This window comes from Cyprinodon variegatus, unplaced genomic scaffold (genome assembly GCF_000732505.1).
Source record: "Cyprinodon variegatus isolate N-32 unplaced genomic scaffold, C_variegatus-1.0 Scaffold888, whole genome shotgun sequence".
Classification (NCBI taxonomy): domain Eukaryota; kingdom Metazoa; phylum Chordata; class Actinopteri; order Cyprinodontiformes; family Cyprinodontidae; genus Cyprinodon; species Cyprinodon variegatus.
The window spans coordinates 62,622-73,148 of NW_015151341.1; positions in this window are offsets into that span (position 1 = coordinate 62,622).

Here is a 10,527-nt window from a genome sequence, read left to right on the forward strand (position 1 = left end):
TTTAGGATGTGTGTAGAATAACTTTAGGATCTGTATGAATCATTTCTTTATATCTGACCATTTTGCTTTTCAATCTACTGCCTTTAGTCTGCATCATCTGTTTTTTTTATATATATATCTCTTCTTAAAGATATTCTCAGTTTTTATAATTCATTGTGTAAAAACTGTAAATCTCATGAGTAGTTAAATTAGTTTTTGTCTGCAAATGTGTTATATGGCTGTCGCCTCAAATAAACTGAGTAAATGTGCTGTTAATGTGACCCATTAATTTTCTAACCACGTATATCTCTCTGTTCATTGTGGGTTAAAACCTCCAGAGCTCTGCTGCTGCTGTTCACCACATCCTCACCAATCACTTCCTCTTCAGTACATAGAAAAACACTTCAGAGGTTAAACTGGAAACCAGCAGGTTTTAAAATTAAAATATAATCTTACCAGTGTGACTGATGAATTAGACATTTGATCTGCTGCTCTTCATCAACACAGATCAGATCTCCTGGATTTATCTGACTGATTCTCCAGGTTTCTAAAACATCTAAACAAAAGAAGAAGTCCATTTCTCACATTTAGAAATATTTACACACCGATCTTCTTCCTCTTTTGTTGACTTCTTGCATGTCACTGTCTGTAACGTCCTATAATCAGCCTGAACAAAAAGCTCTGACAATGTTTAAGTTTATATTTTCTACTACAGCTCTTTCCTTGAAATGTGGATGTTCTTGTTAAAAGAATTACAAGTCAAAGTTGTAACTAATAGATGTTTTTACCAAATAAAACAGCAAGTCGACCATCAGTCAGAGTGAGGAAGTGGTGAGTGTCAGGAAGTAGAAGCTACATGTGTGTTCAGGAGGCAGTCAGACAGTTCTGAGGGTGAGAGCAACAGACGCACGATGGCTCAACTCAGATGGATTCAAGGGTTTTTATTAATGATCCTGCAGCTCACAGGTAGGAAGACTGAAAACCTTTGCATAGAGCTATAAATGATAGATCTGCTTTATTCACAGTGTCTGCACAGATTAAATATTTCTGGCTCAGTTTTATCTTCTAACAGTCACTGCATGGATCTTCAGTGCTTCAGGAAGCAGAGCATCAGTCAGATTTATCAGAATGACATCACTAAAGCAGACAGACTGATTCTATCAGCTGGTTATAAAGAAGGAGCAGATTTTACCAGGTGGGAACAATTCATGATGTTCCAGGCTTTCTGCTTGAAAGGTAAGGTAATCCAATATAACAGTGAAGTTTATTTTGCTGCTTTGTTCAAAATAAATAAATAAATAAAATAAGAGGGAGACGGGTAGTTTGTTAGCCTATATTGGATGAGCTTGGATGCAACAGTTATTAGCTGCTGTAAGATATCACTCCACCGATTCCTTAGTAGATCCACTGATCTCTATTCATTTACTGGATTGTCGAAAGGCGGTAAGCTTTACATGGTGCTATGAAGTCACGAGCTGCCATATTGGTACTGACTAGCTAGACCGGTCGAAAGGTAAACAATACGTGCACTACAGTATCGAACAAAAATGATTTTCTAATTTTCATGGGGGTAAAGTTATCACTTTTTTACACATGCTATTTCATAGCATCAGTAGATTACTGTCGTTTAAGGCAGTGATTCCCAACTGGGGAAAATGCGTCCCCCTGTTGGTCCGTGAGTGCATTGCAATGGGTACATGAAAATATTTTATTTGTTAGGTCATAGAAAAATAGGGCCGGGATTTGTTTTGTTTTGTAAAGACCCAATAGAAAATAAAGAAGCTTTGATCAACCAAAAAGTAAATTTTTTTATATGTTTGAGTTCACCTTCAGATTTGAAGCACATTAAAACCAAACGGATGGACAGACTGGAAATAGACAACAGCCTGGAATCAGCTGTTATTCACACTGACCTATTGGAGCTGATCAAAGAAAACTCAGCTGTCTTGATGAAAACAAATTAAAACTAATTAAGTAAAGTTAAAATACTTATTTTATAATCAGTTGTTGTATGTTCCACTTTTATATCATCAATATTTTTGACTGAGAGGGGAACTCATGATAAGACAAAGTGCCCAAAGGTGAACACAAGTCAAAATAAGTTGGGAAACACTGATCTAAAGTAAGAAATAGGCACACCACATTGCATATTCAGTATGAGGTCCATGAAGTCTATAAATCATGTAATATAACATATCATGCACATCATCACAAAAAAATAAATGTGTTAATAGAGCATAATAATACTGTTAGATATTAGAAATTGTAGAGGCTCTAGACTGTTAGTTGTAATAAATTTAGTAAGCCTCTAGATGGTGATAAATCTTACACACTGTCATTTTAAGAGTGAATTTTAACATTTATTAAATACATTTTGATGCAATTTGAATTAAAAATATGTTATACAACAATATGTGGAAAACATTACAGTAATGAAGGTAAATTGTCTGATTTAGTGTCTGACAGTTTCTGCTATTATCAGTTGTTAAAAATTTTTATATCTTATCATTTTATTTCAAGTTACAGGCATTTGGCCAAGGAATGTAAAGTATTGTTCTAAATGAGGAGAGCAAATATTTCTCTCATTGCCTGGTATTATTCAGCTATGCAGCCGTAGGTGACTGATAATTTCTGACCCCTCCTGATAACATCAGACCCCTCCTGGTAACTTTTGACCACTCCTGTAATTCCTTTGAAGTCCAATAATAAAAGCAGCAGAAAAGAGAGGTTTGGGCAGAGTTGAGTACAGACTTTTCAAGGGGTCTCACCCTTGGTCTGTCCTCTCTCTCTCTTTTCTGCAGAAAGGAAAGAATAATTGCTTTGTTTGGTTTTCATTTCTAGGATAATAAGTGGTTATGATTATTAACCTTATCAGCCTGGTGCCGTGACCCGGATCCCAACATTTCCACTTGTTGACGAGAGGAGCAACGCTGAAAACCACCGGTGGTCAGAGTCAAGAACCCGATGAGAAAGTCCCAGGGGGTAATTTCCTAACTGGGCCAGCGTCATAGGTTACCTCCTTTCGCCAGCGAGGGATTGATGGGATCCGACCGGGAGAAGACCAACCAAACCAAGTAGGTGCTAAGACGGGTGGTATAAAGTCCCCCGTAAAGATAGACAGGTGGTATAAAGTCCCCCGCAAAGGTAGACGGGTGGTATAAAGTCTCCTGCAAAGGTAGACGGGTGGTATAAAGTCCCCCGCAAAGGTAGACGGGNCTGCAAAGGTAGACGGGTGGTATAAAGTCCCCCGCAAAGGTAGACGGGTGGTATAAAGTCCCCTGCAAAGGTAGACGGGTGGTATAAAGTCCCCCACAAAGATAGACGGGTGGTATAAAGTGCCCCGCAAAGATAGACGGGTGATTAAAGTTCCCCGCAATTGTAGATAAGTGGTTAAAATCCCTTGCAAAACAGATTAAAGTTTGCAGGTGTTAAAGTTAAAAAGAAAAAATAAATAAAGAAACAGGTTAAAGAATTAGAAAGGATGGGTTCAGGAAAGAGTAAAAGCAGCACAAAAGAGAGATTTGGGCAAAGTTGAGTACAGACTTTTCAAGCGGTCTCATTTCTAGGATAATCAGTGGTTATGATTATTAACCCTATCATCAGTGAATAAACAGGAGAATCAGAGGGTGACATTAAACTGCTCTGTGGTGACCTTTGACCCCTGTAGATATAACATGAAGTGGATTTTGACAACAAAGAGCCACCATCAGAGACTGGCTGCTCTGCTACTGCCTCTTTGTCATCGAGGTCTAAGTTCCCTCAGGGACTGATATTGTTGAGTCTGCCAATTTGTTCATTTTCCCCCAAAAATATCAGGAGGGAAACTTCAAGCCAGTGGCAGCTGGCCAATAGAGGGTGCTAGATTAAGACTTTAAAAATAAAATAAAAATTAAATTACAAGATTAAAATATTTCAAAATATATTGATATATATTGTTTAGATGTGAAAGATAAATATTTAATCTTTAAAGACTAGTAAAGCATGATTTCATTTTTCCGTCAGATTGGTGGAGTATTTCCGCCCTATGGTGCAAAAATGTTTGCTCATTGACTCTTGTTAAAGGTTGACTTTTGTTAAAGGAGAGCTCGGGCTACTACAAAGTTACGCCCTGAGGTGACAGGAACTGTTGTCACAGTTGTTGGGCGGGTGATTGACAGGCCGAGTCACCGAATGGAAGCAAACTCACCAAGGCCGTTTCTCAATTCACGAGAACGCGAGTACGAACTCACGTTCTCGTCAAGTCCGGTCTTGGCAAGAACAAAGGACAGTCTGAACTTGGTGAGAATGCAAGCACGCAGCATAGATATAGGTCAATTGGAACAGAAGCGTACTCGTGACATCACCACACGCTCGGCTCTTCTAGAGCTGCATTTCACCTCCTGTTATTAATAGATAATGATAAAGTATTACTTTTTTCATTTAGTGAGGGAATAATGATGGATACAGTCAGATAAACACAAATCAAATGAACGTTTTGCCAAATAAAACAAAAAAAAATTGCCATCAGAGCCAGCGGTCCTTCACATACGGCTATGCCGAGAGAGGGCCGCTGCAGACAGGCTGCAGTTAGCCCTGGCTGCCGTTACCCTCGGAGCTCTGCTGGATGACGTATCACGAGCACACGAGAACGCTCAAGAACGCATATTGAGAAACGGCCCAAGAGAAGCTGGAGGTGAAACCGTTTGGACCTGATCAGCCAAACAACAATATTAATCAGCAATCTAAAAGAAGATGGAGACAGTACACTCTTTCTTTTTGTAGGACCTGTTTTTATGTACAAGGCTTGGCTAACTGCATGCAGTGAGGCTATTACTTTATCCTGTCTGCTTTTTCAAAGGTGAGGATCTGACCCAGCATGGATAAAGACAGCTAGGACTGATTTAAATAAATTTTTTAGAAAAGGCAAAGAAGAAAGAGCAATCTGGGATTCACATGGAAAATAATATAATATAGTGTATTTTTTCTAGAAGTTTCTTAATTTGCATAGTTGCTCTTAGATAAACACATTCACTGAAAATAAATTGTTTTTATATATTAAAAAAAATGTAAAGCTGACTTAGAGCTTCTCCATTATTAAATGCACCACACCGACTTTTACACCGTATGCTCTAAATCTCTTCCTTGAAAATGTTGAAGCACCACAATGTTAGAAATTAGTCACAAAGTTAATAATAAATGGTTAAATGTTTAATGTCAAAACTTCCATTTTATGTTTAACTTGTTCAGCATTTTGTAAAAGGAAGGAGTTGTATTTAAATGTGTTTAAAATGTACCCTTTAAGCTTCTGATTACATCACTTATGTTCATTAGAATAAATTAATCATTCGCTGAAGCCTGTTTTTTGATTTCAATCTTTTTAAAAAGAAGAAAATCAGTAGTAGACCTCGAGCTCACAGGCGCCCTCATAAGAGCAACAGCGGTATTGCCTGTGTAACCGGGTTCTGCTTCACTTCACTGTACCAGGCCGGCCCAAGTAACCCCTCGACTCTGCGTTGTGTAGTTTTTTTTTAATGAGGACAAGGAGTTTCTGGGTGATCAGGCAGTTTATTTCCTGAAAGAGAACATATTGGGGTTCGAATCAGTGCAACGGCTCAGCTTCACTCAGCACACTACAACAGAGCTTTATGTTAGCTTTTTAACTTAGCACATGAAGTGTTTTCCAGCATTAAGAAAAAGTATGTAAATTGGTGCCAAGCACTCATTTACTTAATAGTCATTACACACTATTTTTCTAAGTTATAAAAAAAAAATTATCTTTCACTATGTTTCTAACTCTTTTCTACTGTGTGCTGAAGAATGCTACTCTCCTGTCATGCAGCTTTCACAGACTGGCACTGAGTACATTGAGCCAGCAGCATATAACAAGCCACACAGAGGGAGGGCGCTATTTCCCCATTGCACTGATGCACCTAAAGCAAGTGGGAATCTACAACCTAAACACTGTTACACCTGCCTTAAATGGTGCTTATGAAATGCATTTATCTGTAAATTAATGCTGATTAGTTAATCTTTATTTACACAGTACTTTTATACAAATAGTGGAAAAGAAATTAATTTACATGAGATAAAAACTGAAGTAATAAAAGCAAGATGACAAAGAACAGCAAAGACAGAAGTTTACAAACAAAGAGGATATTTAGCAAAACAAAGTTATAGATGTTAGAATACAACACAAAATTGTTTATCTGTGAAGATTCTCAGTCATCCAGGTCATGGTCAAGCTTAGAAGGTCCAGTTTAGGTAGATGTATTTGCAGTTTTCTAGAAAATGTTTCTCCTCTCATCCAAGAGGTGTCCTCAGTTCTAACTAATAGTGTGGAGCACTGAGATTAATATAAATTAGGTGGAACAAAGAATAAGGGGAACAAAAGGTGGCTCTGATTCCTCCTAATGGATTGGCCATGGGGGTCACCATGGCCAATCCAGTAAGAAGGTGGGGAGGGGAGGGGAGGGGGGTGTTAATGGAGGTTAGGGGGTTCTGATAGGTCATTAAGTCCCTCGTCAGAATGTCTCATTGAAGAATGAGTCAAAGAGAAAATGCTTTCACTTACTTACAAAGCACTTTTAGGACCTGTTGGATCATCATCTTCATTACCCGGTCCGAATCCAAGGAGATATGTTTCTCAGATAGCATGCATTAAGAAGGAAAGATGTTTAATCATTAACCAAATGTATTCCACTCATGTTGACTGTAACAAATTCCTTGATGTTAGCAAAAATTGCAGAAGAAGATCTCACCTATCTTAGGCCCTTTTTACATGTTGACCATTCAGCTGATAACCAGTTCAAACGGCCCAGGGCCCCTGCATACTTAAAAATTTTATCCCAAAGTCAACCAGGAGGTGTCTCCCCCAAAGCAGCCAGTCAGCATTCAGTCCTTCTCACACAGCCTACAGTATTATGCTAGAGCCTCTCTGGTCATCATATTTCAACATAAGAAGGTCAATTTGGCTGACTTACAGAACGTTAGCATATATGGCAATGAAAAGATGTAACGGTTATTTAAAACAACATAAAATAAAATTAATGTTTGATTTTTTCCCCCAGCTTTTATTGCCATTCCACTGTCACAAGTACAGAGCAACGAAATGAACTCTCTACATTTAACCCATCCCCTTGGGGAGCAGTGGGCTGCCATTGTGTGGTGCCCAGGGAGCAGTTTGGGGTATTTGCTTTAGGACCCAGAGTGGCACTCTGTGGGAGTTGGGCTTGAACTCAGAGCCTCTGGATTGCAAGCAAAATGTTCTAACCACTAGGCCACCACTCCCCATTATTGATCTCACACTGCAGACATTCACCTCTGCATTTAACCCATCCCCTTGGAGAGCCGTGGGCTGCGATTGTGGGGCACCAGGGGAGCAATGATTAGAGTTTTGCTCAGGGACCCAAAGTACAGGCTGTGAGGATCGAATCAGGTAATATTCAACCTTCTCAGAGCACAAGCACACTGCTCTAACCACTAGGCCAACACCTCCCTCCAATCTTTAACAGAACACTACCCAATAGATTGACCTCTCACCTGCCCTCTCCTGACTCATACTTCAAAGAGCAATGTGGCCAAAACACCTCTGAATGGGAGTTAAGGACCCATCAGAACCCCTGATGACCATTAAAAGCTGATTATACTCAGAAACCAGGTCGTCTGCATGTTTGTCGTAGTGAACACAAATGTTTCCGCGCCCCTTCCACAGACACTGCTGCACCTCTCCAAAATTGTAGGTCACCGTAGACAGTGCAGACAGGAGGCCACTGATTGGTCAAATCTACATCAGTTAGAACTGATGAAGGCTCTTGGCTGTGAGGTGAAACATCTTCTAGAAAGCTTCACATCCACTTGACTAAATTTAACTTTCAAGCTCAACAGAAAAATGAATTTTACATATATTTTGCCCTAAAGGTCAGAATAAATGCAACCATGTTAAGGTAAGGTTGAGAAAAAAAATCTTAAAGACATCAATCCTAAAACTTGTAGGAAACACGTGAATAAAGGCATCAACTCACTTGAGTTTTTAGGGCAGTGAGAGCACGCCCTATATGGAGGTATGGAAGCCTCAGTCCTCGATGCAGCTGAACCAACAGGTTTGAGTGTTTAACTTCATATTTCGTAAAATTTGATAACACTATAGAGAAAGTTTCCTTTATAACATATTAATGTTTGCATTTGACTGTACATATGAAAAATTTCCTCGGTTTGACTTATTGGTTAAAATGTATGCTCTTTAGACTATAATATCTACAAGCTGTTTTTTTTTCTGTATTTTCTGATTTCATTTACAATTAAATAAACATATATTGGTCATAATATCTAAGATGTGCTGCTGGTTCCTTCACAGAGTGAAATGAAGGGATTAGAAGATTATTCAGGTCAGCGCTATAAAGCTGTTTGTCATAGATCAGTTCCCACAGAGATTCTTTATTCCTTGACTCTGGATCTGATTTCTCAGTCTTTGACTCACCAGTTGCTGGTTAGATTTCAAACTGGCCAGTTTTTCCTACTGACCTGTCGGCAATGTTGAACCAGTTCATAATTTAAAAGAATGAGCTCAAAGTTCAGATCACACAGATGAAAATGAACTACTTCACACTCATGCTTCACTTTTTCAAAATTTAACCAAGTTCACAAACCTATAAATGAGCTAGTTCAAGTTCATTTGGTAAATGAAGCCATAATCCTCCACAACAGAACTTCATATTTTCCCCTTTAAATGTGTAATCATCATAATATATAGAAATAAATGGAAAATACTCGATGCAGTGAAGGTATACTGGATGTGCAGTGAAGCCGTTATTTAGCTAAATTACACAGAACTTCAAAAACATACAGGAACATTCAGGATCGGCTGAAAAGATCTGGATCAAAATGGTTTCTTCCATTCGTCTTTTAGTAGCAGATATTTCCTAAGATAGCTTGGATGCTTTAGCATGTTTCTCTTTAAATTTAAGTGGACAACGCTGATGTACGGACTTGCTTGTTCAGTCCCAGTTGGCACAGTTTACACAAAAGGTGAGTTTTTTTCTGTCCAAGTCTTCCTCTGCTAAACTGACACCAGAAATACCATTAGATGTGTCTGAATAGAGCAGACTAGTACTAGCAGTAGAAAAGTTGGTCTGTTATGCTGTAATGAATTCCGTAAAACCTGACGTTATCCAGTGAATAGCGTTGTTATCAACTGAACGCGAACATGAGCTGTGTGTGTTGTCACTAGCTGATCTGCACCATCAGCTCATTTGGGCCATCAGATATACATCTGGGTCACCCTTGGATTTACTTTGATAAAAAGACCTAAATTATGTTTTTCCTTCCCTAAAATAGTAAGCGTACTAAACTGTAATCTCATAGGTTAACAATTTCCTTTCATGTTAAGCTTATGGTATATAGTGGTCATTTAAAGATAAGAACAACTAATATGCAGATTAACATGGTTTAATCTTATTCTGCCGACCTGCCCTGGACGTGTTTGATGATGACATCAGACAAGCTGTTTCACAAAGAAAATGTAAAAAGCATCAAATTGTCCCAGAAAAAAGTCATATATACATATATTTAGAGATGTTGTGTAGCATTCTTTATTGTTTCAAAGAATAAATATAAGTAATTTTAGTACCATATGTATATCTGGGTGAATATCTGCTTGCACCTGCTGAAATGAACTGATGGTACAGATCGGGTAGTGACACGTGTTGCTCATTATTCTGAGTGAACATCGCTCTCGTTCACATTCATTCCTTCAAAGCTGTTCCGTTTGGTTAACTGTTCTCTAAAAATATGATCATATTTAGTAAACGCCGTTAATTGAATGCGTTGAAGTGCAACACTACCTGTTGGTTATTAAATTACAGTAGTTGTCTAGCAGGAAACATAGGAGGAGATTGGTGGACAGGTAAAAGTTTTCCTGTTGGATAAACGCTTTTGCTTTATTTCAGGATAGAAAATTAGAAATTAGGAGGTAAATCATTGAAAATCAACATTGTGAATAATTAAAACTTGTTTGGAGTAAAATAAGGGGTTAGTATTTATGAACTTGTTCTCCTTCAGTACATGGCTCCATTCACACCTTTTAGCAACAAGAAACTGAAATGGTCTGATAACTTTTTCAGAGAGACGTGAATAAAGGCATCAACTCATTTGAGTTTAAGGGCAATGAGAGCATGCCACTAACTTATGGAGGTATGCAAGTCATAGTCCTCGATGCAGCTGAAACGGTTTGAGTGTTTAGACCACTGGTGTCACAAACATAAAGACAAAAATAGTCACTGTTTACCATTATGTATTTCATAACCCTAAATTTTGATTTTTGAACAATGAAGTGTTTCCTAAAGATGTTTTCCTGAATGAGTTGAGAACAATAAGTGGCTAAAACCCAAGTTAGAGAGTGAATTGAAACACTTGAGATTGTTTAAAATGTATTTTAATTTCCTCACAGTTTGACAGCTTGGTTTGCAGCACTGAAAACCAGCAGAGCTGAGCTGCTACCCACATTTTCCGCATACAACTTCCTCCTTCAGTTCTCATGAAAGCCTGAAAACTTAAACTGAAGGCAAGTTGCAT